This window comes from Rhinolophus ferrumequinum, chromosome 18 (assembly GCF_004115265.2).
Source record: "Rhinolophus ferrumequinum isolate MPI-CBG mRhiFer1 chromosome 18, mRhiFer1_v1.p, whole genome shotgun sequence".
Lineage (NCBI taxonomy): Eukaryota > Metazoa > Chordata > Mammalia > Chiroptera > Rhinolophidae > Rhinolophus > Rhinolophus ferrumequinum.
In genome coordinates this window covers 36,514,741-36,527,070 of record NC_046301.1, presented here as the reverse complement: position 1 = coordinate 36,527,070, position 12,330 = coordinate 36,514,741, and the positions used below count along the sequence as shown (strand labels likewise).

The 12,330-nt window shown below is 41.6% G+C and overlaps 1 protein-coding gene and 1 long non-coding RNA gene across 3 annotated transcripts in view; one reads left to right on the top strand and one right to left on the bottom strand.

The window, feature by feature from the left end:
* The window catches only part of PALLD (palladin, cytoskeletal associated protein), a 353,019-nt gene that overhangs the window by 109,296 nt on the left and 231,393 nt on the right, over positions 1-12,330 (top strand). The gene's annotated exons all lie outside the window — the stretch shown is intronic.
* LOC117037951 (uncharacterized) lies at positions 904-4,473 on the bottom strand. Its single transcript, XR_004425598.1, has 3 exons — positions 4,420-4,473; positions 1,622-1,716; positions 904-1,135 (listed from the first exon to the last, which is right to left on the bottom strand). It is a non-coding gene; the product is annotated as an uncharacterized LOC117037951 (long non-coding RNA).

The following is a 12,330-nucleotide window of genomic DNA, read 5'->3' as shown; positions in this document are numbered from 1 at the left end:
ATCTTCAAGGTACATGCTGTAGCCTAATAGTCCATTACAAGCTATCAAATAGCCGTCTCCAATGTCCGGTGTGATGTTATGAAACTAGTTAAAGAGAAACTAGCTGATGAATATACCCAGTTCCTCGGAAGCTACCAATCCAAGGTCTGAGGGCCATAAACATGATGTAATGGAAGGCTGCTTGAGAGAGTTCCACCAAGTCTTTAAAAGTTGCTGGTCTATAATCCATTTGAGCCAGTCTGGATTCCCGCAGTTTGAATCTATGTATATCTAAGGGTTTAAAGGAAAGCATGTGGAGATCAAATTAGTGCTGTGGCTTATGAAAAAAAAGTCTTACAACTATAGAATTGGAAAAATGTCAAGAAGGCAGCATTGTATGATGAAAATTGAATTAACCGGAATTGAGAATCCTGGTTTTGCCCTTGGTGACCTTGAACTTAAGCTACTTAATGGTGCAACGTTTTGATCAAGTAGTTTATTGCATTTTGCCTTGTCCTTCATAAATATGATATATTATTCTCAGAACTATGCTAGGAATCAGGTAGAGCACGTAGTATTATTTCACTTCACAAGTATGGAAACTGAAGCTCTAGAGGTTAATGACTTGCTCAGGGCCACACAGCAGGTGGCTGGTTGAGTTTGGCCTCAGATCCAGAACTTCGAACTTCAAATCCCATATTCTCTCCACTGTAGCAAGCAGCTTCCACGACTCTTAACCTCCATGGTCCTCACTCTCCTTATTTGCAAAAATGAGACATTTGGCCCAAAATATAACAGTCCATTCCAGCTTAAAAGTCTATGTCTGATGAATCACTGGCTGGAAGGGACTTGAAGAAATCACTTAGTCATAGTCCTTACGTCCAGCAGGACTCTATCTAAACTATTTTAAAAATATCAGCCCTTGTAATTTTTTTAATAATCCCAAAGCAGGAAAGGGTCCCAGAGAGTATCTGAGTGCATTCTATGGTGTGAAAGAAAAGAGGAGCTACACTATCAATGCTTGGCAGTGAGATCCATCCTCTCGGCTCAGAAGCAGTGAGTCTTGCCTCACTAGAAGTGAATGTCTGGTCCTGGGATCAATATCTAAAGTAGGAGAGGAGAGTCACAGGCATGCTTTGCTGGTTGGAAAGGAATTCTGTGAGGAGAGATCAGAGAGATGGTTACTCAGCTATGAGGAAAAAAGAGCTAAGTGACTCAGTAATGGTCTTAAGGTTTGTTAAGGGCTCCTGGAGAGAGTGATGACTACAGATCATTGGTAATGATTCTATTTAAAGACACAAACAGAAGAATTCTCTTCATTCAGTAAGCGTGACAAACGGAAAGCTGTGCTTATCTAGTTCTTACTTTGCTTGTATTGGCGGGCTTGGCAGCAGACAGGGGATGGGAGGAGACGCTTAGGATCTAGCAACCTTTCAAGGACAAGGGACTTGCAGGGAACAACTTCCAGCAATAGGACCAAAGTACAAGTTCAGTCTCACACAATTCGGCTCACTTGGTTATACTTTTAAAACACCAATCGGTTTCCAGTGTTCTTGTTTCTCTCCCATGAAATTAGATGTTAGGAAAAGAGTAATGATTTTGAAGCCAGAAGACTTGAATAACTAGCATGACTACAACTTACTGACTGCCCTTGGACAAGGCATTATGTCCTCGAAACCACAGTTTCTCATCTTTGAAATGGAGCAGTCAGGATACCTCCTTCAAAGTTAAATATTCCTGAGGATCAGATAGAGGAACATAGGTGAACATGCTATGAAGAATTTAGTTTGGATCATTAGTTAGTAGTAGTAGTCCAGTTTCAGGCCCGATAAACCATGAGGTCACAGGAGTTTCTTCTTCTTCTGCCTTAATTCCATTCCCAGGACCAACTCAGAATTACAGCAGTTTTTCCGTACTTGCTATGTGTCAGGCACATAATCATGGTTAATCCTTATAAAAGTATTATGAGGTAGATCTACTATCCCCGTTTTATTATCTGGAAGTTATGCTCTAACAAGAATAAGCATCTTGCCCAGGATCACATGGGTAATAATTAGCAGAGGCAAGATGGAAACCAAGTCTGTCTCGCTCCAAAAGCCTGTGTGCTTTTAGACCTTTAGGTCTCTGAAGACTCAAGACCTCTCCTACCTGAATACAGACCTGGTCCTCTTGGTTTTGGGTTGCAGTTGATCTCCTGGCAATCTCTTTGATCTCTTGCCCTTCAGTGGCCTTATCGGCTTTTTAGTCTAGCCCAGGTCCTAGGGCTTGGCTGAGGATTCATCTTCGTTAGCTTGTGCTGTTCACACCCCATAGTTCTTGCTCTCTTTCTTGCCCTCATTCCTACGTGGCTTATTGGCACCTCTTATACTCCCCTTCTACTCCGGGCATACCCCTTCTCAGGAATGCCCTGCATTCTCTTCTGCACCTTTTCTCTCAGAACCAGATAAACCCCCACAAAGACCACCCCAGCCCATGGCATCAGTCCACCCAGCCCAGATCAAATGCTCCCCCTTCCCCCACCCAGGATGTTTACTATTTTCACTTTATTGGAAGGAAAACTTGCACATGTTAACAGCCACCATATTACTCTTGCACATTACATGACGTGACTTTTTAGAGCTGAGAATAAATACCTTGGAGGTCATCTGGGCTGTTACCATTATTTACAGATGCAGAAACTAAGGACCAGAGCAGTTCATTGGCTGCCCCAAATCACAGCTCTGGGCCAGAGCTGGGGCTGATTCCAAATCCAGTCAGTATTGTCTTTCCTTCCAATTTTCAAAATAGTTTTAAAATCGGCATTTTGTTCACATCCACATCCCCCAGGCTGGTGTGGCCTCAGGGTCAATGTTTTAGAAAGGCGTCTTTTCTTGCCACAAGAGCCTGTTCAGACTCTTAACATTCATCGCAAAAAATGTTTTCTTTTCCTTAACCTACATCCCTTTGACTGAACTTAAGCCTGTTCACGCCTCAACAGAATACAGCAAAAATCGGTCACTCTCAACTCTAAGTCATGGACTGGAAGAGTTAAGTCTCCTCTTAGCTCTTTTTCTCTAGGTTAAATAATACCAGATCCTTTGCTTTTCCTCGTTGTTCTCCAACAATTTCATCATCTTTATTTCTATCTGTTGAACTGTGTCCAAGGACTCCATGCCTCTCAACTGTGAAGTCCAGAACTGGACAAGAAGTCTCATAAAGGTATGATAAAGTGACGATTACCTCACAGTTCCTTCAAACTGTGCGTCAGTTAACGCAGCCAACTTTCACGCTCATGTTTTAAGTGACCGCCAGACCTCATTGGATCGTTTTCAGCTTATTATCCTCATTTGGCTGGACATTGCTTAGCCTGTGTTTGTGATAATAATCATTTCCTCCATGTCTCATCCAGAACTTTTCCTATTGAGCACTTTGTTTCCTTTGTTCCTAACTACTTCTCCGATCATCAACTCACTTGGGACTCTAATCCTATTCTACCACTTCTTAATTCTTAACCCCAGCTACTGTCCCAAGTAGCTTAGCACATGAAAAGTCCCTGGAAGTCACCCATAGAGGAGCAGACCCTGAGATATCTGGCCCCTCAGAGCACTTCTCCCTCATGATTCCAGAACTTGAAAAGCCCACAGTCCATTTCCAATGCCGGCACTCAAACTGACCAGCAGACAGAGTTGTAAGTGCTGGGTAAAGTAAGAGACCATTGGAGAGCTTTCCAGGAGACATAGCTAAAGGCTATACCACTGTTCAATTCTGAGATAACTAACAAAGTCCAGACCTGTCCTAGGTACAATGATGGGAGTCCTCAAGATTTCACGGTGGCTCAGAAACGTGATAATTCCAAACATTTGCATGTACAGATCGCTTTGATCTCCATTTAGCTTAGCAACCCTTGTGAAGAAATACATTATCCCCATTTTAAAGATGAAGAAAACTAAGGCTCAATGAGGTCTCCCCAAATCACACAGTCAGTAATAGAACCCAGGCTTCCTGTCTTTAAATTCCTCATACTTTATTATATTCCAGTGGCTTTAAAACCTTAGAATTCCTAAAAATCTCATGCGTGTGTGTGTGTGGGGAGGTGGGGTAGGGAGTGCTTGTCAAAATTACAATTCTGAAGCCCTGCTCCAAGTCATATTGATTCATGGAGTCTTGGAACCTGCATTTTAATAAGCACCTAAGAGGGTTCGGAGGTAAGTGTCAGTAGATCATACTCAAAGAAACCCTCTCTTACAGCATCCCTTCCAGAATAGACATTTTAAATGCATCAGACCTGCCTTTGCCCTGTGACAAAGCTGGCATATAAAAACCAGACATCGAATCCAGGTAGTTGTGCAAGAAGGCTCCCCGCTTACCTTGGAAGCATGACTGTGGCTCTCAGAACCTGCCACCCAGCCCTGGTTCAGTCTTGCTTTGGTCCCCTTTATTTTGCCCACCTGTTTGACTCACCTCTTTTGAGTACTCTGTCTTGGCTCTCCATTCAACTCTTGAATAAGATCTGGCCCCTGGTTTTGTCAATCCCTATAGCTCCAGATTTAAAGCTTGCCTCCCTGGGGCCTTTCCAGATGCAACCATATAAGGGACCTGAACCATGAATCATGAGAGGGAAATCTGGTGACGCTCCAGGCGGTCTTTATCTGAGGAACCTTCTAATCACATGCGTCTAGCTGGGTATCACTTACAAACTTCTCCGAGGGAGAGCTTCACAGCCAACTCCCTCAGAGAGACGTTGTGGTTCTTGCAGTCCTACCACTCAACAAAGTTCATAACTGAAATCTGAAAACCTGGATACCCCAGTAGACCAATAGATTACTAGAGAATGGGCAGTGCAGGTAACATTAATGGGGTACCCACAACGCACAGGTACCATGCTGGCTTCTTTCCATGAGCTGGGTCTATTACCCTTTCACTAATAAGAAAGCTCATCCAGGATGGTTACACTGGTGCCCATTTCCCAGTCTCAGGTCACTTAGAGATTGTGTGTTCACCGAATTACAAAGATTGAGCCCTACTACATATAATTCACTTAAGGCTTTTGGCTCATCAATATGTGAGAGGTTTCTGGCTAGATTCCTTTATGCATGTTTCATGAGGAGGAAGTCCTGAAGAAAATCATTTCTGGGGTCAAAGCAGACTAAGAGTGGTTGATCATTTACATGAAACCCAGTTGGACTCCCGGTCTTGATAGCCTGTTCCACTCACTGCCTCTTTTATATTCTTCTTTCAAGTGCAGGCATCTTTCTACACAATAGGCTCGACTCTTCTGCACTCTTAAGAAACATACCCATATTATGCTAGTGGGACAGGAAACAAGAACATACTTGGACAGCACATAACAGTGTGAACAAACCCACGTTTTTCCCCCTACCTTGCTCTCTGCTATCTTGTGACACCTTGAAGAGAAATGTTCAAACATAAGCTTCCTGAGCGAGTGTCAGATGTATACTTTGCCTTATCTTTAGCAGATGTGAGAGATTTTTGAGAAGACATCAAAGAATTAGGGCTGGAGGGAAAGGGATGTTTGGAGCCCTGTTGGTGCCAGCCTTCGAGCTTAAAATATTGTCCATACACGAAAGCTTAGGTTTTGCTGAAATAAGCACTTACCTTTATGTTACAACTTGGCAAGTGCTTGAATAATATTAATGTTAAATGACTTGTTAAAGGATCTCAGAGCATTATGTCAAGATTCCACGCCCTGCCCTTGATGAGGTCAAGTTAAATTGAAAAGGGAAAGCAGTCTGGTTTGCTAACCACAGTGGAAGTATTGCTTTTGGGTGGAATTCATGTACAGATCACATTGTCTGACTTGAGGATAATACACAGGAAACCATTTGGGTTTGTTTTTTTCCTTTGGGTTTTGATATTTAAGCTGCATGGAACGTGCAATCCAGAAGCTGGCATTTGTGTTAACAGTTATCACAGCTAGCTAGCCAAACCGTCCCTATTTACGATCTTGCTGCTGTTGATAATAATGTGAGTGCATAATATGGTGTTTATGATTTCCAACACACATGTGCTAGTTTCTACTACTGATAGGACTATCTGCTGAGCCATTAATTGAGGCACCCAGCATGTCCTGCCAATGGACTTTGAAACTCGATCTGCTGAAAAAGCAAAGTTCCCTTTCACAAATGAACACTTTTAGGAAAGCAGATCTGTTAAGCGTGTCTGCAGCTGCAGAGTGACAACACACGTGAACTCCCATTTATAGATCATGCACGATCTCACAAGAATTGGAAAGATAGAAGCTGAGTTCTGTAATTGAGTTTCCCATGAAGGTCTTTCATCATAATCGTTAGCCTTTCCTGAGCTCTGAGAAGCGCTTTATATTCATGTTCTACTTCAGTAATCCCACAACATAAGTACCATATTCTCCCCATTTTCCAGATGAGGACACAAATGCTCAGAACAGCTAAGTAACTCACCCAAGTTCATGGAGGAAATTCCAGAGTCTGGGTTGTAACTGAAATATGTCTGATACCCGAGCCCATGCTTTCTGGAGGCCATTCTTTTTGCAAAGTCACTTGGTGCTTCCAGAAACAGAAATTGTTAAGGAGTTGCTCTCATTTGTTTTCAAAGACATACAAGAGCTCTTTGGATGTTGATATCTTTTAAACATTTGTTGAGCATTGACGTCCCAATGATGTAGATAGGCCGTAGCACTCAATCTGCCCAATAAACAAATGCAATAGGTGCTGGTCTCCCTATTTTCCTGGTAAGTGACCTCCTGCGCTCTCTCATCACCCAGCATTATCCCTGTGGCCATAGGGGTTGATTTATTTTTGAAGTGACTATGATGTGTGATTAGGGCTAAACGAAATAGCCATTTGGTAGTTGTAGGAAGGAGGGCACAGCGGTGGAAGTCCAAAAGGGCACTTCTGATCGTGGACACCATCGCTTGTGATAAGTCTCTTCGTCTCCTCCACACCTCTCTATCTTTTCCACATACGTAGTATTTCCTTTGACTACATTGGGAATGTTATCTGACATTTCATCCAAACAGCATATGCATTAGAAGCAGACAGATGTCTAATTTTGGCTCTTGCACTAAGTATCAGTATTCAAAGGACTTAGCCTGTCTGACACTCACGCTCCTGATCTATGACATGGGACACACCTCTAAATGCTGCTATAAGGATTAAATGAGACGAGTCCTTGTAGTGTGTACAGCCGAGCACCTGATGTGTATTTTTAGTAGTGCCCTTTAAATGTTAACTGCCTCCCTTCTCAGTTTTCCACCTTGTACTCTGTATTAGCACACTGTGCTTAAAAATCCAGGTATGATAAGGAATTTGTGTACTGAGGTGTGCCGTTCACAATGTTGCTTATTGGTGGGGTGACGGGGGCACAGTATTGAGTAGGGGTGAAGAGTTGGATCCCTTGAAGCAGACTGATGGAGTTGAAATCCCTGCTCTGCCATTTCCTGTGTGACCTTAACCTCCCTGGGCCTCAGTTTCCTCTTCTTTAGAATGGGCCTAACAGCAGTATATCTCTCATGGAGTTTTTGGGAGCGCTAAATTAGTTAATAGATGATAAGCCCTTAGAAGATACCTGACACAGTGAGCACTTATTAAATTTTAGCTGTTATTATTATTATTAGTATTCCCACCACTTACCTTTGTGGCCTCTTACAAGCGTTTTGAAGTAATTGGTTATGGTGAGCTGTGCAGAGTGAGGCCATGAGACAGATTTTCTCAGTGCAAATGGGGCTGCTCACAGGGGGCTTGTGAGAGGCTGAGTGCTGACCTCGGCCCCATTAGCACCGTTTTCTAACCAGCCCAGGCACGGGGCTGTAATGAGGATTATTGAAGTAACATATGGAAAACTCTTACAGTGAGCTCTTGGGAGAGGAAAAAGGCACTAAATAAATACAAGGAATTATTAAAAACTAGGAGACGACCTCACAGGGATGCTGAGCCTTGGATGCTATTTGCTATTCTAAGAAGAAACTGGGGCAGGAAGCCAACTTCATCACCAGGTGACAAAGTGGTCTCCTGGCCACCGTTCAAGGGACGGCAGTGTATAGCTTCACCGAAGCAGATCCCAGGCCAGCCACCACCTCTTCCTGACTGCAGGAGGCTCTCCTTTCCCCACACAGACTTTGAGAGAAGGACCAGGGTCCCAAGCCAGATGCTATGCCTGCCCACCCCTCCTGTATCACATCGCCAATGGGCTCTCTCCAGGAAAGCGGGAAGGTGGTAGTGTGAGTCAGAACCCTCTGAGCAGAATGCCGACGGTGAACTCCCTTTGGTCCCAGTGCAGATGACTTCGGGGCCACCATCCATCTGCTTTCACAGCAGGACTCCAGTCCTGGTCCCAGCCAAGGCCTTGCTGCCAAGCTTTGACAAGTGTGTGGAGAGCACGCAATTCCATAATTTTGGAGATAGCAGTCCATCAGTTCCTATTTACAACTTTACCACCCACCCCCTAAAACATTCTTCTCTCCAGAACAGTCCTAACACCAAAATGAAATGTACTTAAAGCAGTCTCCAGGTATCACTTGTGAAACGGTGTGTATGAGGCTTCCAGGAATGAATCAAGGTCTGGCCCTCGGCCACCACATAGCTTAAGGCCTCTGGTTTCCCCCTCGATATCAGTGGCATAAGATTAATTTCCATGGTTCCAAGCAATAGTTATAGAAATAGTCTATTGCTTTTTGCCACAAAATAGTATCTTAGCTGTGATGTCTTACATTATAAAGTCTCAGAAGGTAAAGAGAATATCTATGTAAGTGTCATCATTCAAGAATATAGCACTCCATGGCAGGGCACCTTTATTTATACTTTTCTGTATACAATACAATTTAAAAATACAGATAATTTCTCCACATAATGGTATAAATATGATAGGATCTCAGTCCTCAAAACGTGAAAAAAATAAGGCATTCATGTTAATAGCCCATAAAACCATACTTATGAATAAAATATTGTGAAAATATAATCTGCTTTCTCAATTTGCATAGCAAAAATAGTTTGAGAATGAAAAAAAAAAACCTGAAAAGTCCACCACTCAAAATTAAAAAAAAAAATTAGTATTACCTCTCTCTAGATTCCCCTCCTTTCTTCAGCCAGCTTCAAAAGTGCTGCACTAATCATCAAATATGGAAAGAATTGAACATTTTAGTAGCCTTTTAAGCTTAGAAGTCCTGGAAAAGGGTAAACTTTTGAATTAAAATATTTTCTCAGACATTTAAAATTTTAGAAGGGTCTGGTTAACTAAGTTAAGTTCTTCAGAAAGTTTTGGCTGACTGTTTTGACTGCAATGCAAAATAGATTCTCTGGCTCACTTATTACAATGGAATATATTTTTCTTATTCATGTTTTTTTTTTCTTCAGAGTTCAGGATTAGCTATTAAAATATTTACAGTAAAAGATGTTTCTAAGGAACATCTAGCTAGGAAGACAAATCATAACAGTAGATCCCAAAAGGAATAAGCCTGTGTGAAACGACCTCTTGAACGAGGGCGGTGGCACATGTCCTCAGAAGTAGTGGGGAAAAGAAGCGCAGGCAGGTTTTCCGAACCCCTCCGTGTAACCACGCTATTACAGTGCACTGCTCAAGCTAAAGAACTCATGTATTCAACACTTATTTTTTTAAAAAGGAATTGCGTATTTTCCTTATTTATCCGAATTGTATACTTAGAACAAGGCTGTGTTATTTCTCCTTTTTCCCCCCTTCCCTCTTTCCATTCACTAAGGTCATTCCCTTGGGGTCATTGACAGCTTCTGAAGGTGACTGGACATGGACTCTCCTGTTTTTCGGTTTGTGTGCTTCTGACCAAGAACTGACATGCTGCAGAGAGTATCACAGGCAGTTCTTACCCAGGAACCCCACAAGCGACTTTTCTTCTGCTTTCCCTATTCACCAGAGCCCTCCCGACATTTCAGCCAAAGGAGAACACTGAACAGCTTGCAATAGGTACTAGAGAAATAGCCTCAGTTTTGAAATCTGTCCATATGCATTAGCAACAGCTGTTTTACAGCTTGAGAGAAAAATTAGAACTCAATGACATAATGGGAGAAAGTGGGCCATTTCACTTTAGAGATAGACATGAATTCTGTATTAAGTCATAAGTGAAAAATTTGTTTTGGTCCTTATGGGTATAAATTAATATGAGAGCATGCTCTCAGGAAATAAAGTGTAAATTCTATTTGCCGAGAAGGTGAGAGATGTGCTAGCTGGTCCTAAGAAATCCAGGGAGGGAAAGGAGCCTTTTGGAGATAAGTGATGTGATGCTTATCATTAGAGAATCTCTAGGCATGCATACTTTTGCGTCAGGCATCTGCATTCAAGGTCTCTTCATCCATGTTCTTTTTTATGTGCTGGTATCTTTATTGATGATAAACACTGTATTGGTATAGCATGAAATGACCTCATTCCACGACGGCCCTACCTAATGGAGCTCTGATCACTCTTGCTGTTTCCCTCCCCCCATGGCACTGCCCTATCTGAAATTATTTTATTTATGTGGTAGGTTAGGTGCTTACTGTCTCTCTCCCTACTCTCACCCGCACTGGAATCAAAGCCACAGGAGAGTGAGCACATTGTCTTCTACACAGCCAGGACTTCATTTTGCTTCCTAATTAGTTTCTTCCTCCTCCCAGCAAGATTTTCAAAATTCAACCCAAGGAGTGCTTGGAGGATGGAGCTCAGATTCCTTTGACCTGTGTAAGAATCATTTCATGGTTCAAAGGCGCTCCGTGGTTGGGACACTTACTCAGCACAACCAAGAACTTTCCTATAAGCTTTTGCTTGGTCGTTAAGGAAACACAACAGAATACAGCCCTAACATGTTACATTCTACCGATCCTCATACACTGTGATATTTTTCACCCACTACCTTGACACAAGATGAGATAAAGCCTGACTGGTGTGAATTTTTTTTAAGCATCTCTTCGTATCAGTAGATCTAGTTTTAGAGCTAAATACTTAAGTGTATCAGACAATATGCTAATATTTGTTTTCTTTAACTGAATCCATTTCATTCTAATTGTGACCATGATTTTAGGAAGCATGCAATGGCCCTCCTAGCAGTGGGAAGCTTCATAGACAGATGAAAGGATAAACCCATTAATTTATAACCCAGGTCTAATGGAGGGACTCACAAATAGGAGCAAAAGTAGAATACTAGCATTTAGTTGCATACATCAGAAGTCAGACTTTTCTGAATCGCTTTGTGTGCCCCTGCAATGGACTCTTCCCTTGGCTTTTGTAAGAAATTATAACAGCTGGCTAAGCTTTTTGAGTAAAATGCATCAAGCCCCAAACCAAAAGTTAGACATGCATTACCTTGTTTAATCCTTCTAGCAATCTTATGAAGGTACAAATAAAATATAGGTTAAAAAGCCCCAGTAGTTAATGAATGATGAAATGACAATGCATGTCTTTTCTAATAGAACATAATTGCCCTAAAACGTATATATTTCTTTTCAACTATTAAAATGAACCATAGATTGGGTATTCTAATATTGTCACGTTTTTCTCTAGGTTTCCTTTTTGAACATTTTAATAAGTTTAACGTATGAAGTAATATTTGCTTGTGGCTAAAAAAAAAAATACAGAAAGCTTCAAAATGAAAAGTGAAAGTTCTCTCTTCCCTCAGTTTCAATCCCTCATCTTAACATAAATTAAAAGTGATAAGTTTCTTGTATAATCCTCCAGAGTCTACTGTCCCATTCTATACTGTTGTGGTTTTACTGGATAACATATTTTTGACCACTGTATGTAACAGTATTTTTAAAGGCTGCATAATATTTCCTTGAGTGCAATACCCATAATTAAATTGCTATTTCTTCTGTGACAGTCATTTAGGACAAGATGACTATTTTCCTGTTACTTTAAAAAAAGTGCTACAGTGACAGCCCTTGTACATATGTGTTTCATATGTCGTTGCGCCCTTGTGGGAGCATATCAGAGCCTAACATCCTAACAGTGAAACTGCTGGGTCAAATGCATATGTTAGTGTTCCCAAATTCTCACAAGGTTACACCAATTCATATTCCCACATTAGCTGCAACCAGTGTCCATATGTGGGAGTGTTAGTTTATATTTTAAATCTTTTCATTTTCCTTTTGGTGTTCACATAGCTCCCACTTGGAAAAGTCCCATCCTCCACCACCATCTCTACTAAGTAGCCTCTATACCCTACACATACCATACATGTGTAATAATATTGCAGAGTATACAATGCTTTCTGAATCTCCTTCTTTCCTCCTTCCTGTAAAGTATGAACATTCTGATGATAATATTTGCTTAAACATATAAATGTGCTTAAACAGATGGCTTTTAAAGATGAAGTGATACAGTTCAAACTTTAGCACATCAGATCCTGTCCCCTAAGGGGGTACGGGGGAACGCCTT